The 17,459-nt window shown below is 33.8% G+C and overlaps 1 protein-coding gene across 1 annotated transcript in view; it reads right to left on the bottom strand.

Moving 5' to 3' along the window:
• The window catches only part of Erbb4 (erb-b2 receptor tyrosine kinase 4), a 708,134-nt gene that overhangs the window by 216,730 nt on the left and 473,945 nt on the right, over positions 1 to 17,459 (bottom strand). The window lies entirely within an intron of this gene.

Below are 17,459 nucleotides of genomic sequence, written 5' to 3'. Positions count from 1 at the left end.
AGCTGCATGAGGCAATTTCCACACTTCATGAATCTAGTCATTTCAAAGAAAAGCAAATAAAAAGCCACCAGGGCTGTAATAAAGCCTTTCCCATTGCAAACTGCAGGTTGTGTTTTGTTTTTTAATAATAAACCATGCACATATGATTAATCTTTAGAGAAGAGCAACTGCAGCATGCCATTTGGTGAAAACAAATTGGAAATCTGGATAAGGAATGAGGGGCACACACTGAAGCAGTGGAATGGGAATATTTATAATTACTTTGACTACTTTTCATAAGTAAATGAAAATGCATTTTAATAAACTATTACTGAATATAATTTTATTTCAAGAAGGCTATCTTAACAGTGGCACTACTGATGTTTTGGGCTGCTTACAAATGTGTTGTTGAGGTTACCTCATTTTCAATATCCAATAGCATCCCTGTCTCTGCCCCTAGATATCAGCAACATCTCTCCTTTCACCTACAATAATATCCCTAGATACTAGCAAAGGTCTGTCCACATCCCTTCTACTTGAGAACCTCTTACCTAAAGGTTCTCTTACCTGTTGGAGAGACACAAACTAACACATCTCTGGCATACAAGAGTATCAGTAATGAGTTATTACCAAAGCTCCTTGAAACTCTGATAAGGAAAATACTGGTAGCCTAATTGGAAAGAAGAAAATCCTGGGTCAGATGTTACTGGAATGGTGATGACAGGGATGTGTATATTATAATTCGACATATTACGTCTAAGCACCACATGCTTATAAATTTTCTGTACTGTAAATATTTCATCAAAACATATAAATGATGTCAAAAAGAGATTAGAGAGAGCCTGGAGATTTTCACTCTTTGAGTGTTTTTCCAATGTGTTTTAGGAAAGACAGAGATTTTAAGTTGAAAACTTATTACTGTTTTCTAAAAATTCTTCCCTTTTGAGAAAGTTCAGTTCTTTATATAAAGCATATTAACTTTAGGTGGTCAGAGTTTTGAAGTGCATTAATTTTATATTAGCAAATTAAGCAAATAACCCAGACTGAAACATGATATCGCCTAATATTTAACAATGAAGCCACCATAGATGCCAAAGACTGATTGCTCTTGTGTTCATGTGCTCTGTAATAAATCATTTTATATTTTATATCCCTTCTTTCACAAGAACCTACTCAAAGAAGCTACATTCCCTAAAAATATCCTTTTATACTTGCAAAATAAACTTTTACTCAAAGATAGGCAAGAAATAATGAGAGTGGATGATTGTAAATTAGACCTTGAAATTCTAAAACAGTCATGAAAACATGCTGTGTAACTACTTCCACAATGAAATCATGTCTTTAGGAGATTATGACTGCTCTACTGTCACATGAAACTATAGAAAACCTTAAAAAGTCATCCATCCTAAAGGTTGTTTCCTGACAGCACAAACCATACCAAAATGTAGCTATGATTCAACTAGATTTTCCTAAATGGGATTTCCTATAGATATAAAAGTCTCTAGTGAGAAAATTAAACTATAGCCAAGACACAAACTTATCATTGTGATGTGTTTAGCAACATATTTCTTTCACGTCACTTAAATATATTTTGGGAAATATGTCGGAATTTCAAACCAAAACATAATTTTCTACTACCTGCTTTATATACTGGTGATAGGTCATTCATTATAAAAGATTCCATGTCGTTGTATGTTTAAAAGCTTTGGGGATCATATTTTGTTTGTTTGTTTGTTGGACGTATTTATGTGGGAATAGCTTTGCATAGAACAGAAACAGATGCCTTTCTTCTCACTTTATTGCTGTACAGAGTAACTGTCAAGTCCTGGCAGTCCAAATGTAACGTTCAGACTCAGTGGGATGTATTTTCTGATTTTCTATGTGAAGTTTTCGTTAATATTTTCACACAACAGTCCTTTCCTTGTCATGTGCCTCCTCACAGTTTGCTTTTCTCACCGGTGATCTGGCAAGAATAGTAGAGGAACAAAACCCTGAGAAATGAAGAATCACTATTTCTGCACTAAAAATCACACAGAAATGTTTGGTTGGACATTTCACAGAGGCAATCTCTTAAAAAAAAAAAAATCAAAGTTAACCCGACCCTATTTACACATGCCTCACCGCTGTCAATCTCGATGACTCCCAGTGATCTGTACGTGAGCAACAGAGGCATTAGTTTAGCCAAAGAGTTATGACTTAACAATATTGTTTTTGTTTTGAAGACAAGATCTCACTATGTCGTCTAGGAGCTGGTTTGGAACTTATGATTCTCCTGCCTTAGCTTCCCGAGGGCTGGGATTATAGCTGTGCACCATCATCCATGACTAATCTTCACTCTTTATGAGGTCCTTTCAAAACAAGATAAAACTAGCTGAGACACATATTTAAATTCCTACATATCTCTCTTGGATATATTACTATTGCAAACCAAGCTGACTTTGAGAGATTTCTTCCTGTGTGCTCAATGAATCTCTAAGTAGCTCAGATAAGACACCATTGAGATCAAAGGGGTCAAACAGTAAGAGAACTGCAATTATTCTATAATTCCTTATTGATAACAGTTGTTTTGACTATTGGTTTGGTTTTGGGTTCCCATTCAAAAGTGACTGATATTCTCAAGTGTATAGAAGACTAATACAGGTGCCAAGTCCAAACTCAGAGAAAAGAGAAACAACCAATAGATAGCTCAATTTTTGCAGTGATTTGGAAATGGTATAATGAAATACATATTCGCCCTACTACTTATGAAACTATCAGAAGAATTTTGAGTCATAAATGAATTTTGTTAATTTACTTAAAATTCCATACTTTAATTTTAATGGCTTCATTTAAAATCCAGAAATGATGAAGAGTATTTAATGTTTCAAAAGCAATTGCCTTATAGGAATCAGTGTGTCCCAAAACTAATCTATTTGTGTTTTAAATATACATTATTGTCCAATACCATATCTAAATCATAGTATTTCTCTCATATATTATATATGAAAGAAGATATATAAATTCTACATAAACATCCATGTAGGTTTCCTCATTTATCTATTTTTAAAGGCATCAAATCATTAAAACATATAGCAAAGTCAGTATAACCTATGATTAAAACTCAAGTATTTATATTTTGTTACATGTCTTTGATTTAATATTAATAAATAACTATCCTTTGAATGTGAAAACACTTGTGTTTTCTTTTTTACTAACATGACAAATCCCTGAAATATTTCTAAGAACAAAACAAGCTTACCAACAAATTAAAAGTTAATAAAATGTATAATAAATGTATATTTATGATATATGTATATTTATGATATAGGTATATTTACTCCTCAGTTTGGAGTAAACCTTGTTCCAAATTAGGATGAAACAAATGACTCATAGTGGTATATCACTGATTCTATATTTTGCAATTGGAGGCAGGAACTTAAGTTTTAGAAGACTAACTAAATAATTTAGAAGTTAAACTAATTAATTGGGAAACAAGTCTTCAGAATGTGTTTTATCAGACTGGAACTGCCTCACTGTTTATTTATAGGCATTAAAGTTTAAAAGTAAAATGATGGCTCCTGGTGCATGTGTAAGGAGATAAAGACAACAGGAAAGCCTGATAAAGTCTACAGGTATATTTCTTATATAGGAACATTCCATTTCAAACCTTCACATTCTCAAATAAAACACAATAGTACAACCATTGCAGGTGTTAAGCTTTTCAGTTCTGTGGAGTTTTATTTACCTTATTATCATATCACAATTGTGGCAGAGAGACGGTTTGAAGGTGGAACAATATAAATTCCAGTTAGGTTATGTGCTTCAAACTAGTTGAGTGTGTAGTGTCACTATGGAACAAACTAAATACACAAGAACATTCCTTAAACAAATAAAAAAATGTGCAGTTGGAAACTACTTGATCTATCAATTTCATTCATGAGAACTGAGGAATATAATGTGGCTAATGCCAGCATCAAATCAAATACATGTAATGAATATACTTCCCCATTTTGTCCAGTACCTACAATTCACACTAGTCAAAGCACTCATGCATAAACCCTCTACTCTCCGAAGTGCCTCTTTGCACATGGTGTGTGTGTGTGTGTGTGTGTGTGTGGTGTGTGTGTGACCAAGAGAGAGATGAAAGACAGAATTTCATTCTTATTTCTACCAAGTATTTTTAATATAATTATAGGATATGACCAAAGTTTCAGTTCCCACAATGGTAAGAAAATGAATGCCAGATGCCCTGGAGCTGGTGTGACAGATGGTGGTTTATTGCCTGATATGGTTGCTGGGAGCTAAATGTAAGTCCTCTGGAAGAGCAGTGTGAACTTTTAAGCATCGAGCCATTTTTCTAGCTGCTGTACCAACTTGTAATCATTATTGTCTCTAATATATAAATATGGAAATTAAATTAACATATCTTTCATTTATCCAGAAACTTACTCAGTTATCAATAGGTCTCATCTTGTGTCCTTTCTGAAAACCTTACAATAATATAGACAAAGATATGAAAATGAAGTTGCAACATGCCTTCTTATGAGTACAGTTATGCTTTCTAAGTTGACCTTGCTATAAATAAGTGTTGTTGATAAAAAACCTGCTTGTTGACTTTATTAAATCAAAATCCTAAGAATGTATTCAAAATTGCCAACTGGGTCAGAGTATAACTTTGGAAATATGAACAGCTTCAACTGATTGTTGTTTAGTTAAGTACTTAAATATGGTAAAAATTTTATTCAAATAAGAGGAACAATGGATTTAAGAACCAATAGATTTTCTTGGGTATTATAAGGCATCATGAACAACTGTCCAACCACAAAGAGTCCAATGAAATTAGACCATAAAAATTGTCTCCCTGCATCTTTAGGATGGTTAGAAACCTAGTGCAGTGGAAATTCTCTGGATCTATGAATGTGGCGCTAGCTAAGATGAATTCCTAGCAATGAAGAATATGGAGATATGGAATTTAAATTGGTTTTCTCCTGTAACCAACCAAGAAATCCAGTGGGCAGTTTGAGACACAAACCCAGCCACAAAACCTTCCATCTACAAATTGTCTTGGCTATAAGATGTGCTGGGGTAAAGGTGGCACAGAAATTGTGGGAGTGACCAACCCATGACTGGTCTATCTTGAGATCCATGCAGGAGAGGGAACCCGACCCTGACACTGCCTGGAGAGCTAGGACCCAGAGGCTGGATAATCCAGAGACTCTGGGTTGAACCAAACATGACTAACCAAAAAACAATGTCAATGAAATGATTCCTGATCATATTTCACTGTGCTCTAGTCCCAACTGTCATCAGAGAGGATTCACCCACAGCAGAGACTCACAGCCAAACATTAGATGGAGCTTAGGGATTCCCGCAAAAAGGGGGAGAGAGTGCAGGAGCCAGTCAAAGAGAGCACAATAAAACTCTCAGAATCAACTAACCTGGGCTCGTAGGGCTTCACACAGACTGATCTTCCGAGCAGGGAGCCTGCATGGTTCTGACCTAGGCTGTGTGCACATATGTAATAGTTACGCAGATTGGTCTTCATGTGGTACTCCTAATAGTGGGAGCAGGGACTGTCTCTGACTCTGTTGCCTGCAGTTTGGACCTTTCCTGCCTACTGGTTGCTTCCTCTAGCATTAATAGCAGAGGAGTTATCTAGTCTTCTCTGCAATGTGATATGGAACAACTTGGTCGATACCCATGGGAGGTCTACCCTTTTCTGAAAATTAATGGAAGGAAAGAAGGGAGGGGAAACTGCTGCTGGGACTTTTTAAAAGGAACTGTCTTTCTGGATTAAAAATAATTTACTTCCACGGGGATAACTCAAATATACATTTGGTTTTAAGGAACAAATTTAAATGGAAAGAATTTGGATAGATTTTAGATTTCCATTTTAAATCCCAAGTTGTAAGTTTTCTAATTAAAAGTTTCACTTTATCTCCAATGCATTGTTGTCAAACTTTGTAACAGAGATGGAACAATCTTCATATTAAATATAGGAGCTAAATTTGGTACAAAGAAGGACAGCAAGAAGGTGATGTATAAGTAGTATTGCTTACTTTCTGTGTTTGGATTCTCTATCCCATTTATTTTCACCCCTATCTCCCTTTATGTTACAATATAAGCATTTCTATCAAATACATGTTGACACCCATAAGCTGTCTCCTCATATGCTTCATAGCAGAGAATAAAAAATGCACAAATATTTATTTATTTGCTTTCATGGAAACCCTGATTTTACATTTATTAATATCTTACTACTTTAAATCTCCTCCATCTACAATTATCTATGTTTCTATATGGTCTGAGTTCATTAAATCCTTTTTGTTCTCAGATGTTAAAGTTTGCAAGAAGCATTACTTTTGCCTACTTTCATTTTAATTTCTGCCAGGATTGACTATTTCTTTTTATTAAGAAAAATATACTTTTTTTTAAGGAAGACAAACTCATTTAATGTGACTGTTAACTTCAGCTACCATATTGATTGGATTAGGAAGTACTCCAGGAACACCTTTATGAGTGTCTATTAGATGTTTCCAAAAATGATTAACCGAGGATGGGGGAGATCTTCTCTAAATGTGGGCCACAGCATCCTATGGAAGGGAACCTGGTGGGCTGGAGAGATGGTTCAGCAGTTAAGAGCACTGACTGCCCTGCCAGAGGTCCTGAGTTAAAATGAAAAAGAAGGCCAGAAGTATACTGGTATTTTCCTTTCTCTGTTAGACATTCTCTTTACAATGCCTTTCCTACCATGTGACTGGTACTTCCAAACTACAAGCTGAAATAAATCCTTACTTGCTTAAATTCCTTTTAGTGAGGTAAGAGGTCACAGCAAAATGAGGAAAGTGGTTAATAAAAGACTGTGTCCGTTGTATCACATGTTGTTCAATCTTTACTACAGTACTTCATATTTGAAACAAAGAGTCCTTGAAACACTGAGAAAGAAACATTGATATCCCCTAGAGACACTTTAAGGGTTACTGCCTAGGGCAAGGAGAGCTACATTAAGCGAGTATTTTTTCTCTCTCCCTCAAATTATGCCTATTCTGACCTAGAATTCCACCTGCTCTATAAAAATGACACATTTTTCTTTTTGAGCAAATGAAAATGATCTGGGTCAGATCGTAAGGCTGATGTCAGTTGACAGTGACAGTTTGTAGTTGGTAAGATGTAAGTTTTACATCATGTCTCCATCCTTTGATTACAGGGTCAAGATTACTTGATTACATTTAAAATAGAAAGCAGTACTTAAGGAAGAGCATAATTTCCTTCTTCCTTTGCAAGTTTCAATGTTTTTCCATTTCTCTTCACACTGTTGAATCTTCATTTTGAATATACAAATGTCAATTTCATTTTGCAATAGTGTTACAAAATGTTTCAACAATGACTTTAATATTGAACCTATATGTAATTTAATATGTTCTTATATTTCTAAGATTCAGTTTCTGAGGAGAAAATTCTAATCATTTCATAGTAGCTACTTTCTTCTTCTGATAGGCAATACTTATATCTATCTCTATATATGTTTGTTTCTTTCTCACATTGAGAAAAACATTTTGTATTCTTGGCTTTGATACAAGTAATACTGTGGTTAAGGACAGTCTCATAAAATTATATGACTAATTTGTGTATTTTTAAATCTATGAATATCTACAAAATTGAAAGGGAGTCAGAGAATGACAGAGGTTTTTAAAGCAATCTGATGAATATTTCATGATTAGAGTTATTTTAACGCAGTTTAAACCTATGAAACATACCATAAATGTCAAATAAACACTGATAGAGTTTCTATCATTTTTTATTCCATTACCTAGGATATATATATTCATTCATATATATATGAATGACTATGGTTATAAAACCTAGACATAATAAACATTTAATTTAAAGCATATTAAGCATTCTGCTTACTGTATCTTATTACCTACTTAACACATGGGCAAGATCGACAAAATATGAAAAGGAAGTATACACTGAGTTTACAGTCCTTTGAAACCTTAGCCACATTGGCTGTCATTATTGTTCACAATGCTTCAGAATCTTTTAATTCTCCAACAGAAAATAAGGTAGTCACAAACATGGTTTTATCAAAGAAGGTTGCAAAAGTCATTATTGGAGGTCTCAATCTCTGTTTTTGTCTGTAGCAATTTTCCCTTTACCTCAACATTGGCATTTCTTCTATGTATCATCATTTAAATCATTTTGAGAGATCATATTCTGGGGATAAAAATGTCTAACCCTTAAGGTATCAACCTCAAGCAGAATAGAAAGAAATATACATTCAACAATAGAGTCAGGGGGAACCAAAGATGGCTGGACCACCAAGATGGATTAAGGCTTAGGGTAGAATCAACTCTCACTGACCTGCACAAATTAGCAACAGGATATTAATCTTTTAAACCGATGGATTTGAGGATGCAGTGCTATATAAATCTATTTACCATATTTTCCAATTTCAGAGCTTTATATCTGATTTATTATTTTATCTATTACAATTTTAAATTAATTACTTTTTGGATGAAGTGTTTCGATTTGGATGCCTTGTGCATCCTATAATTTGCTATGTAGATCAAGCTGTTGTAAAAATTACAAGGAGTTTTCTAACACTCACGTCTATGTATTTCTCTGTGATAGTTTTTCATCCCCTCCTGGTATTTGACCTAGGAGTTATCAATACATTCTTAGTATTGTATCAGTAATCAGGTGAATATTTCATGATTATTTTAGCACAGCTTAAACCTTTAAATCATACTATAAATGTCATATACACATCAATATGAGTTTCTATCATCTTTAATCCATTATATCTATATATGAATAACTAGTTAATAACCCCTACATTATTAACATTTAGTTGTAAAGTATATTGAGCATTCAATTAACACACATGCACACACACACACACACACATATCAAACACATGTAAAGGGACAGAAAGGGCAAAAAATCCTTACACTTATATAACTAATACTAAGCAGAACTTATTAAAGCTTGTGTAGTTCTGAAATGTAGAAGGTTATTATCTAATACAAATGGTAATAATATTTTTAAAAATTAACAAAATATTTCCCTACCATGCATACCTCAAGATAATATAAACTTGACTTAAAAGATAGAGAATATGAAGAAAGCAGAGCCATTTGTAAAGTATTTAACTTGGCAAAATCTGAGCATCCTATTATTTCTACTTTGTGGGCCCATAGTAAACTGGAAGTAACTCAAGTGGGAAATGAGAGGGTGTGGATGTTTCTGTCTTTTCTATTTAAATACCTCCCACAGAGGACTTGGAGCAGAGACAAACAAACCCTGTTTCACAAATGCTTTTGGTCATTGTACCTCACTTGAAATAACATTTTCACCATACAATAGATAACACTTTATATTTTTAGGGGAGGTTTATTATGACTGGCTTCACAAAGCACATCTTAAAGCATTTAACGCCATCATTGGGTAATTTAACCTCCCCTTAAACATATATAAACATCCACCCATTAATTAGAACACATTCCTAATTAAGGGGAAAACTTTTTTTTAAGAAAAAAATGAATGCTTAGAAGATACAGTTATTCCCCAGATGCTCTGGATGCAGATTCGCAGCCTCCAGAAAATGGAAAAGGAAAAAAAAAAGTCAGGCCTAAACTAATTCAAACAGCATTGCAATAATATAATATCAAGACAAGTTCATACTTTGCCTGAAACCATTTCATTTGCATGCAAAAGATATCATTACTATGAAGGAAAGCTAGACATCTCCATGAAACATCCTCTTCTGAGCTAGAATATTAATTTTTCAATCTGTTCTTTTCCTATTATTTTTGTATTATTGAAATTATGTGTACCATTAACATTCAACTCTTTGTAAATGTATGGATTGCTTATGGGCATCCAGAAGAGAATGGTTAAAATCTTTGTTTAGGAAATGTTCATTAAGGAAATTATCTCAATGTAATATGGAGTAAAGTTAGTATTGTCTTTTAAATTTCATAAATGATATACATCTCTATGCTTTCTGCTCTGCCTTCTGAGTTTTAAAAAAGATTGTATGACTTAATACTTCCATCTGGAACAGAGTCTGGGCAAGTGGCTCTTCTGCACTTAGCATGCCTTTTGAGACTAGGTAGAATTTTAATCTTTTAAAGAATATCAAAACTAGAGTGGGGGACAGAAGTGGACGGGCTCTAATGCCACTCTCTGTACTATGACACTTGTTAGAACATTGACAAAGTTCTGTGAGTATAGTTTAAGGTCACTAAATGTATTCATATCTTGATATTTGAAAATAAGTCCAAACAAGCAAACTCAAACTGTACAACTATAAATTTCAGATGGTGTGCCATGGGCTAATCTTCAAATCTTTATGCAATTTAGTTTTATTATCAAGTAATGTTAGCAAGATGACAGTATAATAATTTAAAAGGAGAGAGGAAGAGATCTAGAGAGGGAAAGATGAGAGAAATGAGACAGAGAAGGAAGGAGAGAGGGAGGGAAGGGGGGAGGGAGAGAGAAAGAGAGAGAGAGAGAGGCAGAGACAGAGAGACAGAGACAGAGACAGAGAGACAGAGCAAGAGAGTTCAAGCAATCTAGACATAATAGACATAATATTTTATTTTTAAAAAGATCAGATTTTGCCATTACCCAATAGGTAATTTTTGTTTTGCTTATTATGTCAAAATGATACAGGAGCAAGTCATCTTGTCCACTATTGTCATAGAAATAGTAATGAACTCTGTGTGTACTCTTCTCCATCTAGGAAACAGAACACCAAATAGTAGATCAACAAACTGATTTGAAAAGAGGGTGAGCTAAAGCTCCTGTTTTCACCAGTGCTTCTCTTTAAAAGTTCGTTTTAAAATAAATTTCTAAGTAATGTAGTCTTGGCAGCTTTTTTTTTTTCGACAATTTACAGACATGTTTTTGATGAAAGTCAAAGAATAGCCTACCTGAAAAGTACATAATTTATGGTGAGAATGTTTGAAGCTTGTGTAACTTCTGCAATTTTAATGTGTTTTTTTCAATTTAACATTTTCACTAATGATTACTAAATTGAATGTTAAGACAGATTGATGCCATACATCTTATATAGCTAAATAGACCTTATGTAGCTAAATAGACCTTAGACAGGTGTGTGTGTGTGTGTGTGTGTATACATATTATGTATCTTTTTGAATAGAATAAAAAAGACCATCTATCCTTCAGTAGTGATTGGTGGTTCAGTGATACTTAAAAAATGTTGTCTCACAATACAAGGGTCAATGACCATCTATTTGGAAGTTAAAGACTAGTATATAATTATGTGAGTACATTAAGAACCCCAATATGCAAAGAATGCTTCCAAATCTGTAAACTACATGCATTTTAGTATATGGTTAATGTGTTCAAGTATTTATATACTTGGTGTATCTCCTTAGTATACTGAGCATGCATTACTTTTGTAGTTTTCCTTACCTTTTCAAATTACACAAAAGAAAAGAATTACTGTTTTGAAACACAAGGATAAAAATGTGATTGGGGTCTTCAATTATCATGATGGTAAAGTTCACCTTTCTTTGCTTCAATTTTAAAAGAGAGGCAAATAGAAAATTTTCTTTAAAAACACACTACCATTTAGAATATAAATTTAATCCTGTCAGGGTAATTAAAATCTAAGTAAATTTTGTTTATGAGGGAATTTCCATTATATTTCCTTATATGTGAAAAAAAGTAAGAAAAATCCTTTGCCATTTACTGATTTTTCTAATATTTTGCATTTGTATGATCATGAAATTGCTTATGTACACATGGTGGCCCAATTTATAATAATCTCACAATTAACGGGACAGGCATTGAAATCTGCTAATTTCTCTGAACACATATAAGGTGCTGCTAGATCCTCATTATATATTTAAGAGCCTTCTAATTTAATGAGTTCAGAGTCAGTGATAGTGCAAACCATAATTGCCTTGAGAAAATAAAACAAATGACCTTCAAGCTAGATGCATGTAGGGAAACACATTTCAAATTATGGATAATTTGTAAATTAATGTCAGAGTGATTTAAATACAAAAATAAGCACAGTTTCAATTTGAATTTAACTTTCCTGATAATCCCTCATTCCTTTCACATACATGTTTACATGGTCTCAAAAAATAATCCTCTTTTTCTGGTGAGATGTTTACAGTTATGACAGCAGTCAGAATACAAAGCATTAAACAGAAAACTAATACTTTGTCTACAAAATCAGTGGGCCTGTCTGCATTTTCTCTCCTCCAGTTTCTTCTGAAGAAAATAGTGGGTGCATATTTTAATCTCCAAAGCTAATGCTTTCCTGTTTGTTTAGCCTCTTAATTTCTATAGCTTTTTCATAATGTTCGCAATATACAATGTTTATTCTGTTTTATACCACAACCTTTTGCTTAAGGTCTTCCAAAGTATGTTTAAATTTCACATATCCTCGGATGTCTTTTTTTTTTCCCTAATAATGCTCATGCTGTGGCCACTTTCTGTGTTTCTTCATATATGAATTTCTCTGAATATATAAACAATTGGTTCTTTTTATTTCTATGTTACACATTTACTTCTGTTCCATGACTATATATGAAAAATGCTGTATCATTTTATTATATTTTTCCATAGCATCTCTTAAAGGTGTCATAGTAACTCAGATTCAATATATTCACGCCAAGTTCAGAAAGCCTTCAGTTAGAACTCTCAACTGTGTGGCATCTTAATTAATGCTACTCCATCCCTCATATTGCAAGGCAGAAAACCAGAATTAATTATTTACACGTTCCCGCTTAACCCTTTAAACCCAGCTCACCACTAAATCTGGCAATGTGACTTATTTTGTAAATTCTTGTTGAATCTCCTCACTTCTCTTAGTCCACCCATCCTATCCTTTCAGACTCTCTGCTTTCTAATTTGCAATGTGCCTATCTACCCAGACTGATAACACTAAATAATTATATTGCTAGTTGTTGGGGATTGGTTTGATGCTGCTATTTATTCAAATGCTAAATCCTGTATCCCAAGATCAGGTTGTCCTAAGATGAGTGAATTCTCACATATACCATCTTTTCTTGTCTCAGCCTTGTTCCCCAAGTCAACTGTTCAATAAAAGGCTAAGGTCTGTGATTGGGCAGCAGATAGAGGTAGGTGTTTTCTCAGTTACCTTGGCTGAGACTCACAGTTAGAGAGGAAAAGGGAGGAGGAAAAGAAAGAGAAGTGGGAGGAGGAAGAAGAGAAGTAAGAGAAGAAAGTGGAGGAGGAATAGAAGAAAGAGAAGGAGAGGAGGAAGAGGAGGAGGAGGAGGGGGGGAGGAGGAAAGAAGTCAACATTGGGTAGTTGGACAATGAGCTCATGGCCAGGAGGGCTGACCCAATGGAACAGGAGCAGCCCAAGTGAACCATGGCAAGTATTGGTGCTGCCAATGCTGGTTTCATGCACTTCACTTTCAGCCTAATACCTTCTCTGTGTTCTCCCTTATGTTCCAATACTGCCACCAATTCCCAGTCTTCAAAGACTCTGCTCTCCTTCACGTTATTATATTATCTAATGGTTATCATATATTTTCTATCATATACTCTTGACTCCATTCTCCTTCCTTATGTGTTTATCTGGCAAACTTCAAAGATACATCGACAAAACTTTGCTAATATCAAGGTCCATATTTAAGCAATAATAGCCTGGCTTGCTAAGACATAGTACTTAACAGCATCAATTTTACTTGTGAGTAAAACTTTCCAACAGACTCAGAAATATATGACAGTACAATTGTGCTTTAGAATGCTGTGTCTTTCTACATAAGTTCAATGGAGTTTTCTTTTTTGAATTTATGTAACTGTTTCTTCCATTGTGCTCTAAAGTGTTCAATTAAGCTAACAGTCCATTGAAAATAAGGTCTTGATTTTATCTATTTTTTTCTCTGTCAAGTCCATCATTAGTTTTACTTCATCTTTTACATCTTGTCTGTGGATTTCTTTGTCTTAGCTCCTAAAGATAATTTAATTTTAGTTCTATCACTTTACAGAACACTATTTTTAATTTCTTAAAATCTCAAATCTCTCAAATAAAATGGCCAACATCTGCTTTCAAGACATTAAACATTGACTCTCCCCATCCATAAATGTATTTTTTATTCTGCTTCTAGAACTTCTTTCTTGAATACCTTGCTTATCACTTACCCTATTTTTTCTCATTCCTTTTGCTATACTATGCACTTTATTTTACTTTTTAAATGACAGGAAACTTTAAGACTTCCTGTTAATGTCATCTAATGTTACTGATTTTAATATAGTTCATAATTCATAACCTCTAATGAGCTATAGAACATTGTAGATACTACTAAGGTAGCATTGAGGTTAAAAGACGATAAATGAATTTAAAATTATATCTATGCTAAAAAATACATAGATACTGTCTTCACAACATTGCCTTTATATTAGAAGCAGCCTATTCTGGTAGAGAGGAAGATGCATGTTCTTTGAGTAACTCCAATCTGTATAGTACAGCATACTTGCCAAGTGAAAACTTCAAAATTGCTTCTCTTATCCTGTTTCCTCATTTACATAATGCTAATGGTAGTAGTTTATTTATTTATTTATCTATTTATTTATTTATTTAATTATTTATTTATTATATGTCTTTAGACACCCAAGAAGAGAGCATCAGATCTCTTTATGGATGGTTGTGAGCCACCAGATTTGAACTCAGGACCTTCGGAAGAGCAGTCAGTGCTCTAAACCACTGAGCCATCTATCTCTCTGCTAATGGTAGTACTAATAACTATTATTACTTACATAGTCAGAAATCTAATCATTTCATTATACCCAGGACATGTTTTGGGATATGAAAGTACAGTTTGCATGAAATTCCAAGAAACTTTTGAAAGAAAATGAAAGTAGTATGACTCAGGAAGGAAATATGCTTCTATTTCTTGCCTGTTGGTTTCTTTTCCCTCCGGTATCTGGAACAATGTGGACATTTACTTTGAGAATTAGACCTGGAATTTCAACTCTAGTATTTTGTATCAAGAAGATTAATTAAAATATGAATTTGACAAATTTGACTCGTTCTATAAAATAAAAATACTTATTTACCAAACAAGTAAACTTTGTGTGAATAAAACATCTTGTTTTATTTTTGCTCTGTGGACAGTGTCTATAATTATTCTATTAATGACTCAAGCATATGGAATTCATTGTTCTGAGAAGCAGGACATAATGTCATAAAAACATCCCAATGACGGCACTGGGAGTCTATAAAAGGTGGGTCTCACTTCCCTTCTCTCTCATTCTTTAGTACTGAGTTACATTGAAATCAAAGCAATTTTGGGGTAAGAGTGGATAGTAGCTGAGAATAAAATCACTGTGAGGGAATTTCACTGGTAAATCAAACTGTTCCCTGTTAATTAGTGACTGCTTACATACATAGTATGCAAAAATAATTGTATGTTTATAAAAAGAATGATTAGTTAGGAAACGTGCTGAGGTAATAAGAAAAAAAAAAGCATGAAGAGAGCAATTTACTCTAATATCTACACATCATTTTATGTAACAGCATCACCGAGGGGGTCCCAGTTAATTAGATTCCTTTAGTTAAACAGGAAATATGAGAAAGGGTATCTTCCTAGAGTTTAATACAATACATGTCTAAGTTTTATAAGTAAATAACTCTGATTCCTTTATTATCATGAAGCAGACATGAAGATAGAAACTCTGACCTATATGTAAAAGATAGTTTTATTTAATTATAGGCTATATATGCAATATCAAAATGGAATAATACTTTATTATCGATATTGAGAATCAAACATAATTTTATGAATACATAGAGTATAATTCCTAATCTGAGTAGTTTTATATTATAAAAGCAGTCAAGTTGGGGCTTCTAAATATGGGTCCAATATATCATATGTTAGTCTTATAAAAGTTTATAAAAGTTTTGTTCACATTTCATATATAGGTATACGTAATTGGTCCAGGAAAGCAGGTGTTTTCTCTTGGATCTGTTTGACTCATCCCATCTGTAACCTACTACAGCTGATGAAATAAACACTCTTGTGAAATAGTGTTCCTCCACTATTCTTTTTGTGGGTAAAACCATTAAGAGTATGTATTACATCATGATTTCATGATTATTGCTTTAGAGCAGTACAATTCAATGACTATATATCACAATTGAAATAACTTAAAATATTTTAATTAGCACAAACTATCCAAAATTAACATTTATTGTGCCTGAATTACTAACACAGTTTTACCACTTCTTTTTCATAGAATTTTCTTACATCTAGGGTACATGGGGGACAACAAGGCTCCTCTTGTATATTCTAATTACTTTGTAAGTACTCATGTGGCAATGGACAATATAGGTCATCAACAATCATAAGGAAGACTCACGACTTTGATAAATTAATGGAAAGATTAGAAATGAATGCCCAGAGCTCTTTATGCACAACTGAAGGAAAAATCAGCATCTACAGCCTACATAGAGGCTTTCATCTAACCTATAGCATATACAAGGATAGAAACAGTCTCAAGTCTACAAAGTATCACAAGGATGCTCAAGGAAATAAAGTTTAATTTATAATTCTAGAGACAAGACACAGGCAAAGGGAGTATGGTGTACAGTATTGCCTACTGTCACAGTACACCTTCTACCACTTGTGCAAATAAACACTAACACATGTGTTGATGTAAAGGGAACTTATGGGTGAAAAACCATTTTCACATTCCTCAGACAGGGAGACAATGTGTGGGAGCTTCACCTAAGCACATGGGTATATGAACTGAAATGTCATGCAAAAACTGAACACAATCTTTACTGTACTCTTTTGGATAAACTGTTTTCACTATGGCTGTGAGTATTTTTGTAAACTTAAAATGGTATTGCCCCATAATAATTAGTATTTGGGAAAATATATCTCAGAGATATCTTAAGTATTTTATCTAAAAATAATAGGCTAATAATTTCTAAAACTTCAAAGAACTCAGGTCTACAAGAAGGTAAGTGGATTTGGAAGGAGACAGTCAGCTCCAGCTGAGAACACAGATGTCAGCGTGGCGAACCGTCAAGGATCAGAACCAACCCAGACATGCCTGCTATTTTCCCTACCGAATTTTACATTAAGCTTCAGTGTTGGTGAGAGCAGAAGTCTTTAAGTTAGCTAAGTACTCCTTTAATCTGTCTAATCACAAAGTCTTAATTGTCTAGCCATCATTGAATACATAATCTTGTTCTATGGTATTTTAAATTTTAAAAGAGGCCTAGAAACCACATTAGGTGTTAAATCACCAATGTCATCACACTCACAAAATTTATTTAGTATATCTGCTGTTACACAATAATCCTGCCCTTCTCTATGCATATTTAAGCTAACTTTATATACATAATAATTTAAACATCAGGCCTTGGAGTAGACCATGAAGCAGACCTTGAATTGGACTGCTGAAATAAACCTGGTTGTCTTTAAGATTTAGGACATTTTCTACCATTTTGTTTTTGCTCTCTCCATCAGTAACAGT

This window comes from Apodemus sylvaticus, chromosome 9 (genome assembly GCF_947179515.1).
Source record: "Apodemus sylvaticus chromosome 9, mApoSyl1.1, whole genome shotgun sequence".
NCBI lineage: Eukaryota > Metazoa > Chordata > Mammalia > Rodentia > Muridae > Apodemus > Apodemus sylvaticus.
The sequence above is the reverse complement of the archived record's forward strand: the minus strand, read 5'-3'. Positions and strand labels throughout refer to the sequence as shown.